The sequence below is a fragment of the Myotis yumanensis genome, unplaced genomic scaffold (genome assembly GCF_028538775.1).
Source record: "Myotis yumanensis isolate MYYU_CA2020_CCGP unplaced genomic scaffold, mMyoYum1.0.hap1 SCAF_6, whole genome shotgun sequence".
NCBI lineage: Eukaryota > Metazoa > Chordata > Mammalia > Chiroptera > Vespertilionidae > Myotis > Myotis yumanensis.
In genome coordinates, this window is record NW_027223757.1 from 51,975,756 (window position 1) to 51,988,214 (window position 12,459).

At 44.6% G+C, this 12,459-nt stretch overlaps 1 protein-coding gene across 2 annotated transcripts in view; it reads right to left on the reverse strand.

The window, feature by feature from the left end:
• ANKRD6 (ankyrin repeat domain 6) overlaps positions 1-12,459 on the reverse strand; it is a 148,348-nt gene that overhangs the window by 90,349 nt on the left and 45,540 nt on the right. The gene's annotated exons all lie outside the window — the stretch shown is intronic.

Sequence of the window (12,459 nt, forward strand, 5' to 3'; positions counted from 1 at the left end):
GATTTGTCTTGGTAGCTGAGGCCCCTCCTTTTTAGGTGCCATTAAAGCCACCTTCACCTGAGTAATCAATCACCTTAAACCCTTTTTGCCCTTCTGTACGTGTCTCTGAGCATGCTCACGTTCTGCTTTACACTCCACATGAATTTCTCTCTCTGCACCTGTGCTACCACCTCTCTTAGAGCTGTCATGCTCATGGGATCTATATAGGCTCCAGGCTAGTCCCACCTTCAGAACAAAGCGCTCCCTGAATTCCCCAGCCCTCTTTACCATTTCTGGATCACTTACTGTCAACAGCACCCATTTGAGACTGCCTTATGCTGTCTTTAAGGCTTAAGCCAAAAGCCATGTGGGTGAACCTTCCTGGAAGTGGACTGCCCAGCCCCAGTCAAGTCACAGATAACAGTAGCCCTGGCCAATGTCTTGGCTGCAACCTCATGAGAGACCCCGAGTCAGAACCACCTGATGAAGCCACTCCCAAACTCCCAACTCCCAGTAACTATGTAAGATAATATATGCTTACTGTTTTAAGTAAGGTGCTATGTTTGGGGTAATTTGTTATGCAGCAATAGCTGACTAACTTTCAGTGACAAAGTACGTATAACCATAGGTGATAAAATTTAATAAAATGTTGCTAGCAGGATTTAGGTGGTAGTCATATGGATGTTCACTGTAAAATTATTTCAACTTTGCTGTATGAAAATTTTCACAATCTAATGTTGGGGTTAAAGTATAGACCGCACAGCATAAATGTGGCAGCCGGATCAGTCCGTGACACAGCTGCAGTCATGCTTCCTGACTAACAGAAGAGAATGATTTAAAAGGGTTCTCAAGGAATACAGTTTTTGGGGGGAAGCAGATGTCTTTAGAATGGTCTTTACTCTCTATATATTTTAAAGTATAGTTTTGTGTGTATCAAGTGGTAGTAGACGTATATGTGCTATTTTATTTGTTTTTTTATTCCAACCTCCAATTTTCAAAAATGCATTGATCTGCCAATTTCAGTTTTATCAGTCAGGGTACTTCTCAGGAACCCGTGACAGGTAAGAAATTACTGTTCTATCAAAAGTAACCTATTTCTTCGCCCATTTGTCCTGCTCTGCGCTTTGCTCTCTGTTCGTTGTGATTTAGTTCCCAAACTCATTAGGCTAGCTGAATTCTCCGCTGCTTTGTCAGGTAATGGTTAGAGAAAGTTGATTAACTTTTTAGAAGCATGAGCAACACAAAGCTGTAAGAAACGGATACTTCTGCGCTCCAGAGAACTCGGACTGGTCAGACCAGTGTCGATGCCAGTTCGTGTTTTCCTTAATATTTACCTGGAGCTCACACCCTCTCCTGCATATTTTTATAGTGACAATAGGCTGCTAAAATTGCTTTTCATATCAAATGTTGGTAATGTATTTTTAGATGAGTGATGTAATTAGCCTAGTCTTTTCACGTAATGACATGAACCATATAAACATTTTGTGGTAAACAGAAATCCAGACTCATTATTGTCTCCAAACATAAATAAACTGAAATCTGCCTGCCAGTGATACTTTATAGACATCAGAGAGGATCATCACAGTGTGATTTTTAGGGCTCCTCTATTACAAAGTACACAGGTTTGTTCTGAAGATAAGCTTGGAAAATACTGTTGGATTCAGTGTTTAACATAAGAGTTCAATGTTGTGTGTGGTATCTTCTCAACACTGGCCAACACCAACATACCCGGAGGGAAAGGGCCCCCCACAGTATGCACCACAAACTAGCAAGATGTGAGGGGACTGGCTTATCTAACCTCACCTCATCCGCCCAGTTGGAGGACAGGAAAATAAAAACAACGTTTTGCAGACGCCACCCCTGCAGCTATGGATGCAGATGGGATCCAACTAGAGGCACCTGTGCAAAATTAGACAGCTGGCAGTGAAGCAGAGGCTGTGGCTGGCAGGCAGCTGTGTGAATGGGAGGTTTTTCCAGTCACGTTCTAGGACAGTGATGGCGAACCTTTTGAGCTCGGCGTGTCAGCATTTTGAAAAAACCCTAACTTAACTCTGTGCTGTGTCACATATAGAAATTTTTTGATATTTTCAACCATAGTAAAACAAAGACATATTTTTGATATTTATTTTATATATTTAAATGCCATTTAACAAAGAAAAAAAATGAGTTCGCGTGTCATAGGTTCGCCATCACTGTTCTAGGACCATACTCTTGGGCGCTGGAAGGAATGCTGGTGGCAGCCTCCTCTCAATTCCGGGTTCCTGATCCCACAGCCTTGCTAATGTCCTCTGAGTCGGGAGCCCCCTGATGGGCCAGTTCTGCACTGTCCCAGGGATCGCTCCAAGGCTCAGCCTCTGCCTCCTAGGGCCTCCAGACTTTCCAGTGAGTCTGTAAGCACTCAGTCCCCCGTCTCTTCTTGCTTAAAATAACCTAGACTGGTTTCTGTTTCCTGCACTCAACCCTTATTCACAACAGAAATCCTGTATCTTTTGAAAATATTAAAAAGTACAAATGGAGTTATTCCCTCCTAAATTCACTCTCCAAACACTCAGTCTCTCAACACTTCAGGATGGGTGGCAAGTACTGAAATGTCCACGTCAGGCACATGGGGAAGGACAGCACACATCCCTGGAGAAACAAATGCAAAGACCTGGCAAGGAAACGGAGAACTAGCTAGTGTAGTGCCAGGGTCCAAATTAGGCTGCAGAGAAGGGAAGAAAGGAAGAGAAAAACCGAAGCCAAATTAAGTAGATGTGACTGGCCCATCAGCCACAAAGCCCGCCTGAGGACACTGTGTCTTAGGGAACCCAGGCTCCCGGCTTGGCAGTGAAAGCTCACACTGTAGAAGGTGGGCTAAGAAGAGGTGTGAATGCAGCAGTTCTTTTTATGTGTGCGATTTGACTGAGCACTTCCAGGCCGTGCTTGCACAGGGATTTAGCATTTCAGTTAAAGGGAAAGTCAGGAAGCACTGTATTTGGTTCAAAGCCAGCATTTCTAATTTCCATTCCCAACACTGCTGCTGCTGACGGGGTGGACAAATCCTGACCTTTTCCCCGTACATCCTGACTGTCCTACAAAATATCAAGCTTCTCAATAACAATAGTAGCAGCTACTTTTTCTTGAGGACCTACTATGTGCCAGCACTCTACATGCTTCTCATGTAACCTGAGAACCACAGCATCCGGTGAACAATATTAAACTGATGCAGAATCCCACCACTTGCCCTCTTTGTGGCACTCCCATGTCGTCCAAGCCTCCATCCTGTCTCACCTGAACCCACATAGCCTTTTGCCTGATATTTCTGTTCCTGCTCTTCCCCTCCCCCCATTGACTATTCATCACAACTGTCAAGGTGATCCTGTTAATAAACCTTAAGTGACAATCATGTCACTCTTTTAGTCAAACCCACCTCCCACCCCTACCGCGAGCATGGCTTCTCATATTTCCCAGAATAGAAGCCCAAGGACTGGTACAATGGTCTGTAAAGTCCTCTGGGACCTGCTCCTCCTTTCCTCTCCCATCACCTCTCCTCTTAGTCCCCTGGTCCTCTCTGCTCCAGCCACAATGGCCTCCTCGCTGCTCTTCCAAAACACCAGACACAACCCTGCCTCAGGACTTTTGCACTGTCGTCCTCTACACAGAATATTCTTCTTCACCCAGATATCTAAATGGCCCTCTCCCTTAGCCCCTGCAGGTGTTTGCACAAATGCTACCGTATCAGTGAATGCCTCCTCTGACGACCTTATTTAAAACTGCCGTCTTAGCACTTAACACTATATATATATATATTCATTTCTTTTGTTTACTGTGATTTTCCCTCCTCTAGCTCCATGAGGGTAGCACTTGTTGTGTTCAAGGCTGTAATTGTCACACAGTCCGCACTGAATAAACACCTATTGAATTTAAAGAAGACGTGAAGAAGCTAAAGGATTAGGCACCTTGCCCACATCTATACTGGTAGCAAAGAGCAGTTCTGAGGCCTCCTCATCCCTTCTGAGTCAGAAGCCCGTCCAGGGCACCCTAAACCGCCCCCCCCCCCCCCCCCCCCCCCGCTCCTTCCAATCCCAGGGGCTGTTAGAGATGCTGCAGGCATGAGGTTTGAACTGACATGAGTCTAATGGCTTTCTGTGTCTTCTCTACCCAGGAGAGGTGCTCACCTTAGACGCCCTGGGCCCAATCAACACTGCTCCCTAACCGGGCAGAGAAGCAGTGGGAGTCCACTTTCTGAAGACTTCCCTTGTCCTTCTTCCAATCCTTCCCTGAGAGCCCCGCAGCCAAGAAGCCCACTGTCCATCTACTGATCTAACCCAAAAAGCTGGGCACAGCCCTCTGGACTCTGCAGGTACAGTCAGTCACTAACCTCAAGGAGATGGCTTCTACAAATTACCTCCCATCAGGCAGAAAGGAGGACAGGGTCCGAACCAAGCACTGTGCGCCTGCCGGACGGATCTGAGGGGGAGGGCTCCTGCCGCACAGGGGTCTGGGAAGGAGGGAGGTTACAGTCAGGGCTGCACAGAAATAGGAACAACAGCAACCTCCCTACCGGCACCCCTCGCCTTGCCAAGTGAAATATGTCTTTGAGTAGGAGGACCATTAGCTAGAGATTGGCAGTCTTTCCTGTTTCACCCTATTTTGAGATCTCTGTGGTTTTTAAATTAAGTGAATTAATATAAGTAAAGACTTAGAATAGGACCTGCCACTTGTAAATCTACATTTATATGGCCATTATTATAATGGGATTTAATTGCTATATTTTCCCCACAACAGCCGAAAGCTCAAAAAGGTTTTTCCAGGTAAGGAATATAAAGATCAATTTTGCTTTAAAAGCTGCCTTTTAAAATATTTATCAGCCCAGACTGTTCTAAAAAATCAGTAAGGCTAGGCTGTAAGCTTGGTAGACAAGGATCTGGACTTACTTCTTTTCATATCTTTACTGAGATGCTGAAATGATTATTCTGCAGGATAATTAGGTAGGTAATTTTTATTATGGTTATGTTAATTATGGGAATGTTATATTATTTAAAATAAAAACATAGCCCTGGACAGTGGGGCTCAGTTGGTTGAGTATCACCCTAGGCACTGAAAGGTCGCCGCCAGTTCAATTCCCAGTCAGGGCACATACCCAGGTTGCAGGTTTGATCCCTGGTTGGGGTGCGTGCAGGAGGCAACAATCGATGTTTCTCTCTCACATCAGTGTTTCTCTCTCTCCCTCTCCCTTCCTCCCTCTCTAAAGTCAATAAAAACATATGTTTGAAACAAACAAAAATGTTTAAAAGTAAACAGGCAGCGTAAATCCCTGATCGGACTACAATCATAACTTCTGTTGTTGTAAAGAACTGTAGCAGGCCTCATGAGAGAGCCACAGCCATCTGATAAACGGTGAAAGAAGTGGAATCAAAAGAAATTTTAGGGCAAATGTAATTTAATGTTACAAGAATGCAGGACCTAGATGACTGCTGAGTACAGTGGCTACTAATGAGAACTTTCCGTGGAAACCACAGAAACAATCCAGCAAACCAGGCCCATTAAAAGAAGAGAAATCCTGTGGGTCAGTGATAGGATGGGGCATAATGTTATCTGCACGCTCAACTCATGGCTTCATTTGTTTTTTTGGAGATGACTTCCTTCAGCTGAAGACCCATCACCACAAAAGACACCAGCACCACAAAGCTTTTTCAGTGAGAAAGGAATGAAGAAGCACCTTAGTTACAGCACTAAATATGCAAAGCACCTCTGCCCACTCGCTCCAGGGTGAGAAAGGTTATTTTCAAGCATCTCCAAATGGATGTCGCCCCAAAGGCCCTCCCCAAGTTACTGAAATAAGTACTTTGCTTTAATGCAAAGATTCTGCAGATATCCAGTTGACAGGCATTTTATGTTTTGTTTCCTTCCAGAGAGATGCCTGTGGGTTAGTGAGGAGGGTGTAAATGCCTTGCTCTGAATACGGGAGCATTCTCTTGGCTGGGGTCCTGCTGAGCTCTTCAAAGGAGTGTGCGTCTAAAGAATGTTGTAGTTAGCTTTAGAAGTTCCCAGCAACCCGACACTGACGTGTGGGGTGGGGTGTGCAGTGTTTTCCAAGAAGACATTTCCCTTTTGAACGCAAATGGGATGGAACCCCACTGACTGGAGCTTAAGCTGTGGAGGGAAGAAGACACAGAAAGGTCTTGCTGAAAAAAAGTATTTGTTTTTATAAGCATGGGTTCCTTAAAGGGCAAACACTGGAAATACTTAGAAACAAGTCTGGTGCTTCTACTAGAGAAAACGATTAGACAAGCCTAAGTCTTGATTTTGTAGGTAGGATTTACGGACTGTGTAAAGAGAAGTCAACCTCAATAAGAAGCATTCGGATGATGATGTGCTTTGCAATCATGACATGTGTGTGGGGGGCCGGGGAGAAAGCTATTCCTAAGAACTGGCCTCAACTGCAAGCCCCATCTTAGTGCACATTCCCACCAACGTTGGTGTCTCTTAGATACGGTAAGAGCTGTGCTTTTCTGGGCTGGAAAAATTATGACTAAGCTGGGTCAGTGTCCTCTTCTGGCTTTGCTAAGTGCATCCCTATTATCTGTATTACTTATTCATCCCACTGCCTTGGCCTGAAGTAAATTCAGCAGGACCTAATAAATTAAAATACAACAGGAATCAACAGAAACCTGAACTATGACCCCACAGTCTATTATGAATGCTCAAAACCACTAAAAGCACCACTGCTCTAATGAGAACAATAATAACTTGGGTACAGCCATCTGCCAGTGCCAAAGTGCTTTTCATCCCGGATCCCCTTTAGTCTTCCCTTGGGACCCGGGACCTGGTTGTTACGCTATCACCCCTATTCCCGGTGAGAACACAGAAATGCAGAGGCTCACAGAAGACGCACCTGGTGACAGAGCCAGGTCCTTTCCAATGCCAGTCCTTCTTGATGTTCAATGCATTTTTTCCTTATTAAAACAGTACCTCATGGTATTGCATTTTTCTAACCACGGTATATCCCATTTCCACTATTTGGTGCCAGGAACTGCAGGGTAGCATTTCTATCTTGGATATAGCAGGGCAAACAGCCTCTGACCCCTGGCCTTGGGGTCTCACTCTGCGTAAGGGGAAGAAAAACAAGAGCGTGGCACCTGGCTGTCTCCGGGAGGCAGGGATGGGAGCTCTAGGGCTCAGCCCCTGGGCTGCTCCTCAGGGGACCAGAAGCTGTCCAGTGACAGGGGCCTCTGCTTCCAGCCTCTGGAATTTAAGGAAAGTCTGTTCATTGTCACCTGAAAAACAGACAGAATTTAAATTTCAAAATTCCCGAGGGCACATCCCTGAAAGAGAAAGTGGGAAAGAGACAGATTTCCTGGGTCTGGTCCCAGATAGCACGGCATCTGCCTACCTGTCGGAGTTTATACACTGACTTCAGTTAGTGTCCTACAGGCTCATTATAAACAGGATTCTGGCTGGTGATTTATTCTGCCCTCTGACAGTCCTTACTCCAAGACAACCACACCTTCTACATATTCCAGATGACCCCACACTCCTTCACACACAATATTCTATTCTGTCATTCAACTATTATCTTCCCAAATGAAACTGCTAAGTTAAAAAAAAAAAAAAAAAAAGCCTACTAACCCCTCTTTTTAGTGTTCCTGAAACCTATCAAACAACATTTTAGTGCACATACCCAGATTTCAGATTCGATCCCTGGTCGGGGCACGTGAGGGAGGCAACCAATCAATGTTTCTCACATCCATGTTTCTCTCTCTCCCTCCATCCCTCTTCCTTCCTCTCACTCTAAAATCAATTTAAAAAACTGCCCTAGCTGGTTTGGTTCAGTAGATAGAGCATCAGCCTGTGGACTAAAGGGTCCCGGGTTCAATTCCGGTCAAGGGCACAGGCCCGGGTTGTGGGCTCAATCCCCAGTGGGGGGCATGCTGAAGGCAGCCGATCAATGATTCTCTCTCATCATTGACGTTTCTCTCTCTCTCTCCCTCTCCCTTCCTCTCTGAAATTAATAAAAATATATTTAATAATAAATAAAATCAATAAAAAACAAAAAACATTTGTGACTCATGGGAAGAGGTCAAAATATCAACATTAACAGGAGTTTGGAAGAAGCTGATTCCAACTCTCCTGGATGACTTTGAGGGGTTCAAGACTTCAACAAAGGAAGTAACTGCAGATGTGGTGGAAACAGTAAGAGACCTAGAATTAGAAGTGGAGCCTGAAGATGTGACCAAATAGCTGCAATCTCATGATAAAACTTTAACGGACGAGGAGTTGCTTCTTATGGATGAACAAAGAAAGTGGTTTCTTAAGATGAAATCTACTCTTGGTGAAGAGACTGTGAAGATTGTTGAGATGACAACAAAAATTTAAAATATCATATAAATGTAGTTGAAAAAGGACTGACTCCAGTTTTGAAAGAAGTTCTACTGTGGGTGAAATGCTATCAAACAGCGTCACATGCCACAGAGAAATCGTTCATGAAAGGAAGAGTCAATCGATGTCGCAAACTTCACTGTTGTCATATTTTAAGAAACTGCCACAGCCACCACCCTGGTCAGTGAGCAGCCACCTATATCCAGGTAAGACCCTCCACCAGCAAAATGATGATAATTTGCTGAAGGCTTAGGTGATGATTAGAAGTTTTTAGCAATAAAGTATTTTAAAGTAAGGTATATTCACTGTTTTTTAGACATAATGCTATTACACACTTAACAGACTACAGTGTAGTGTAAACATAACTTTTATGTACATTGGAAAATCACAAAAATAGTGTAATTTGCTTTACTGTGATATTTGTTTTATTGTGGTGGTCTGGAACCAACTGAACCCGCAGTGTCTCCGAGGTATGTTTCCCCTGGAAAATACTCCGAGAGCAGGGCCTCTCATTCCCTGAAGTACCAACAGGAGCTACTCAGAGGGCTGTTGAGCTGATTCCATTTATTTACTACCTGTCTGGGGCAGGACAGAGGCCAGCATCTACTTTCTCAGAAGTGAGTCCGGCAACAGATCTGGACTGGGCTCAGACCTGGTCAATCTGGGGTTTGAGGCAGATCCCTCCTCCCTTACTACAGAAGAGATTCCTCCCACATCTCTTTCCACAGACTCCTAACGTTGGGCCAGCTTTGCCCCACCCAACCCCACCTCCAGCCACAGGGTTCATGCCAAATTGGGTCCTTGGAATGGCCATGGGGCTTCTTATCAGTTGCCAAATGTCGCCAGTCTGGGTCCAAAACTTCCTCTTCCCACACAGTAATTTATCTAAAATTCTCTCTGACGTTGCAATGAGTTTCCTAACTTCGGCCAGCATGGGTGTTTTATTTTCCCTGTAGAATGAATCCAAACAATAACATTCAGGCAGAGCCAGGCCGCTTTATAATGGGAGGCTGGGGACCACAGTGATCTGTAGTCCGGCCCTCTAACGAAGGTGGCATGTCTACACTACTAGGCGGTCTGGAGAGGCTAGAGAGAATGCCGGCAGGAGAGAAGAGAGTCTAGCATGGAGCCACTTTCCAATTAGGCAGGTACTGCACGGAGTTCCAAAGTTCCCCCACCAGCACAAGCATGGCTGCTCATGACCTGAGTTTGCTTTTACGGTCTTCCTTAGTCTAAAAAACACTGCGTAGGGGATTGTGACAAAGACCTTCTCCTTGACCAAATGTACCTTGGCCCCAAGTTTTAGTAAGAATCCTGCTATGTCAATTCAGAGAGAATACTCCCACCCTGATATCTGCTTACCTTCAAACTCTGATCAAATTCCTTATCCCTCCCCATTCCTTATATGATATCTGATCACCCTGGCCTGCCTTCAGGAAGAATCCTGTTAATTTAGCTAGAATACTCCCTACCCTTAGTAATTTTTCATCTCTCCCCAACTCCTCCCCTCCCTTTTCCTTGGCTATAAATCCCCACTTGTTCTTGTTGTATTCAGAGTTGAGCCTGGTCTCTCTCCCCTATTGCATTAGTCTTGACACCTACCACAATAGTCCTGAATAAAGTCTTCCTTACCATTGTAACCAGTGTCAATAATTTTTTCTTTAATAATGGTAGTGATTTAAATGGTGGCCCCCAAAATGTTATGTCCATGTCCTAATACCTGGAATCTGTATTATTTTATATGGTGAAAGAGTAGATATTACTTTACTGGGCCCAAATGCAGTCACATGAATCCTCATAAGAGAGGCAGAGGAAGTTTTGGGACACACACAGAGACACAGAAAAGGAAACAGCAATGTGGAGACAAAGGCAAAGTCTGGAGTGATGTGACCTCAAGACAGGAGATCCCTGCAACACCCAGAAGCTGCAGGAGCCAAGGAACCAACAGACTCTCCCCTTGGGCTTCGGAGGGAGCTCGACTAGCCAACCCCTTGAGTTTGGGCTTCTGGTCTCCAGAACTGTGAGAGAAGGAATTCCTATTGTTTTACGCCATCCAGCTTATGGTGGTTTGTTCAACAGTCACAGGAAAGTAACACAGGGATAGAGGTACGTCGTAGCCTGTTCAGGCTGCTATAACAAAATACCACAGAGTGGGTGGCTAATGAACAACAGACATGTATTCCTCACAGTTCTGCAGCCAAGGTCAAAGCAGCAGAGCAGAAGGCTGGTGTTGGAGAGCCTGCTTCCCGGTTCATAGATGGGCCTTTTCACTGGGTCCTCAGCCGGTAAAAGGGACAAGAGAGTCTTTATAGAAGTGCAATAACGCCACTCATGAGGTCTCCACCCTCATGATCCAATCACTTCCCAAAGGCCCCACCTGCACCACCACACACTGGGCATTAGGCTTCAACATACGAATTTGGGGAGAACACAAACATTCAAATGATAGAAAAGTGAGATGGGGGTACTGCAACCAGTCAAAGGGTTAAAGAGCCATATATTCAAACCTTATTGACATTTGACAATAAGCTTGAATTATTTTTATAATAAAAACTAATCATTAAAAATTATAAAACATGCCTTGGCCAGTGTGGAGCATTGTCCCCATGCACGAAAGGGGTCGCAGGTTCAATTCCCAGTCAGGGCAGATATGGGAGGCAACTGATGGATGTTTCTCTGTCCCTCTCCCTTCTTCTGTCTCTAAACAAACAAACAAACAAATAAAATAAAAATCATAAAACATGAGTATACCTGAGATTTAGGGGGTGGGGAGAGTGAAGATACAAGAAGATATCAATGCAGGTTAGAAAGACAGCTGAATAGACCCAAGACCTTGAGCTGCTATTCTCAAGCCAAAGAAATAAAAATTTAATTAGGTCTCAAAATGTACTCACTCCTAAATCCTATCTCATTATAGAAAATAAAAAGGTATCCAATGTCCAGTTCTCCCAGAAGAAAGCGTGTGATGTGGAGAATGTCTGTTCTAGAATAGGAACTCGTGGATCTCTGAAAGCAGCACCGGAGTAGTTTTGTGTTTCTTTATCTGGTTTAAAGATGTTTATTACATGTCACAGAAATTATTTTACATTAAATGATCATTTCAAGGACATAAAATCCCATGAAAATAAATCCTTTTAGGAAAATTCAGTGAGAAAGACAAGTTCAAAAACAAGATGTAGTGAGTGACTAATGCCACCTTTCCAGGGGGGCAACAATCAAGAACATTGACCACCCCAATAAATTTTTTTTTTTAAAAAAAAAGAACATTTGCAATCTTCATATATCCACAAGAGCGTAACCACCTGAGCAATCAACAAACCTCATCCTGTATTATTTGCCTGGTCACCAGTGTTAAGAGACACTACCTAAGAGGCAGTACAGTGAACTAACAAATGATCCTTTGTAAACAAGGCATTACTCAAACCCCCACAAAGGCAAGGAGTCAGACACAAGCTTTCTAGCCCTATCTCCTGTGACTCCCTTTCACTAAACCTGAGCTCCAGCCGCACCGCTAGCTTCTCTCTTCTCAAACAGGGCTTTGCCTCCAGTCCCTGCACTCTCTCCAGAAAAGGCCCTCCCTTCAGAAGTTCCTGACTATCGAAATCCAGGCTGCATTAGTCTGCTAGGGCTGCCATAACAAATTATGTACTCAGAAAGTTGGCGGCTTAAAACAGAAATGTCTTCTCTCACAGTTCAGGAGGCTAGAAGTCCAAAACTAAGGGGTTGGCAGGGCCGAGCTCCCTCTGGAAGCTCCTGTGGAAAATCCTGTCCTTGCCGTTCGGTGGCTACAGCGTTCCTCGACATGTGGCTGCCTCACCCCAACTCTGCTTACCTGGACACCTGGCCTCTTTGTTCCATCTGTGTCACATCTCTCCCTGACTCACTCTTTTTTTAAAATATGTTTTTATTGACTTTAGAGAGGAAGCGAGAGACAGAAACACCAACCGGCTGCCTCCTGCATGCCCTACTGGGGATCAAGCCTGAAACCTAGGCATGTGCCCTGACCAGGAATTGAACCAGTGACTTCTTGGTTCATGGGTCAATGCTCAACCACTGAGCCACACCAGCCAGGCACCCCTGCCTCACTCTTAAAGGACACTTGCCATTAGATTTAGGGCT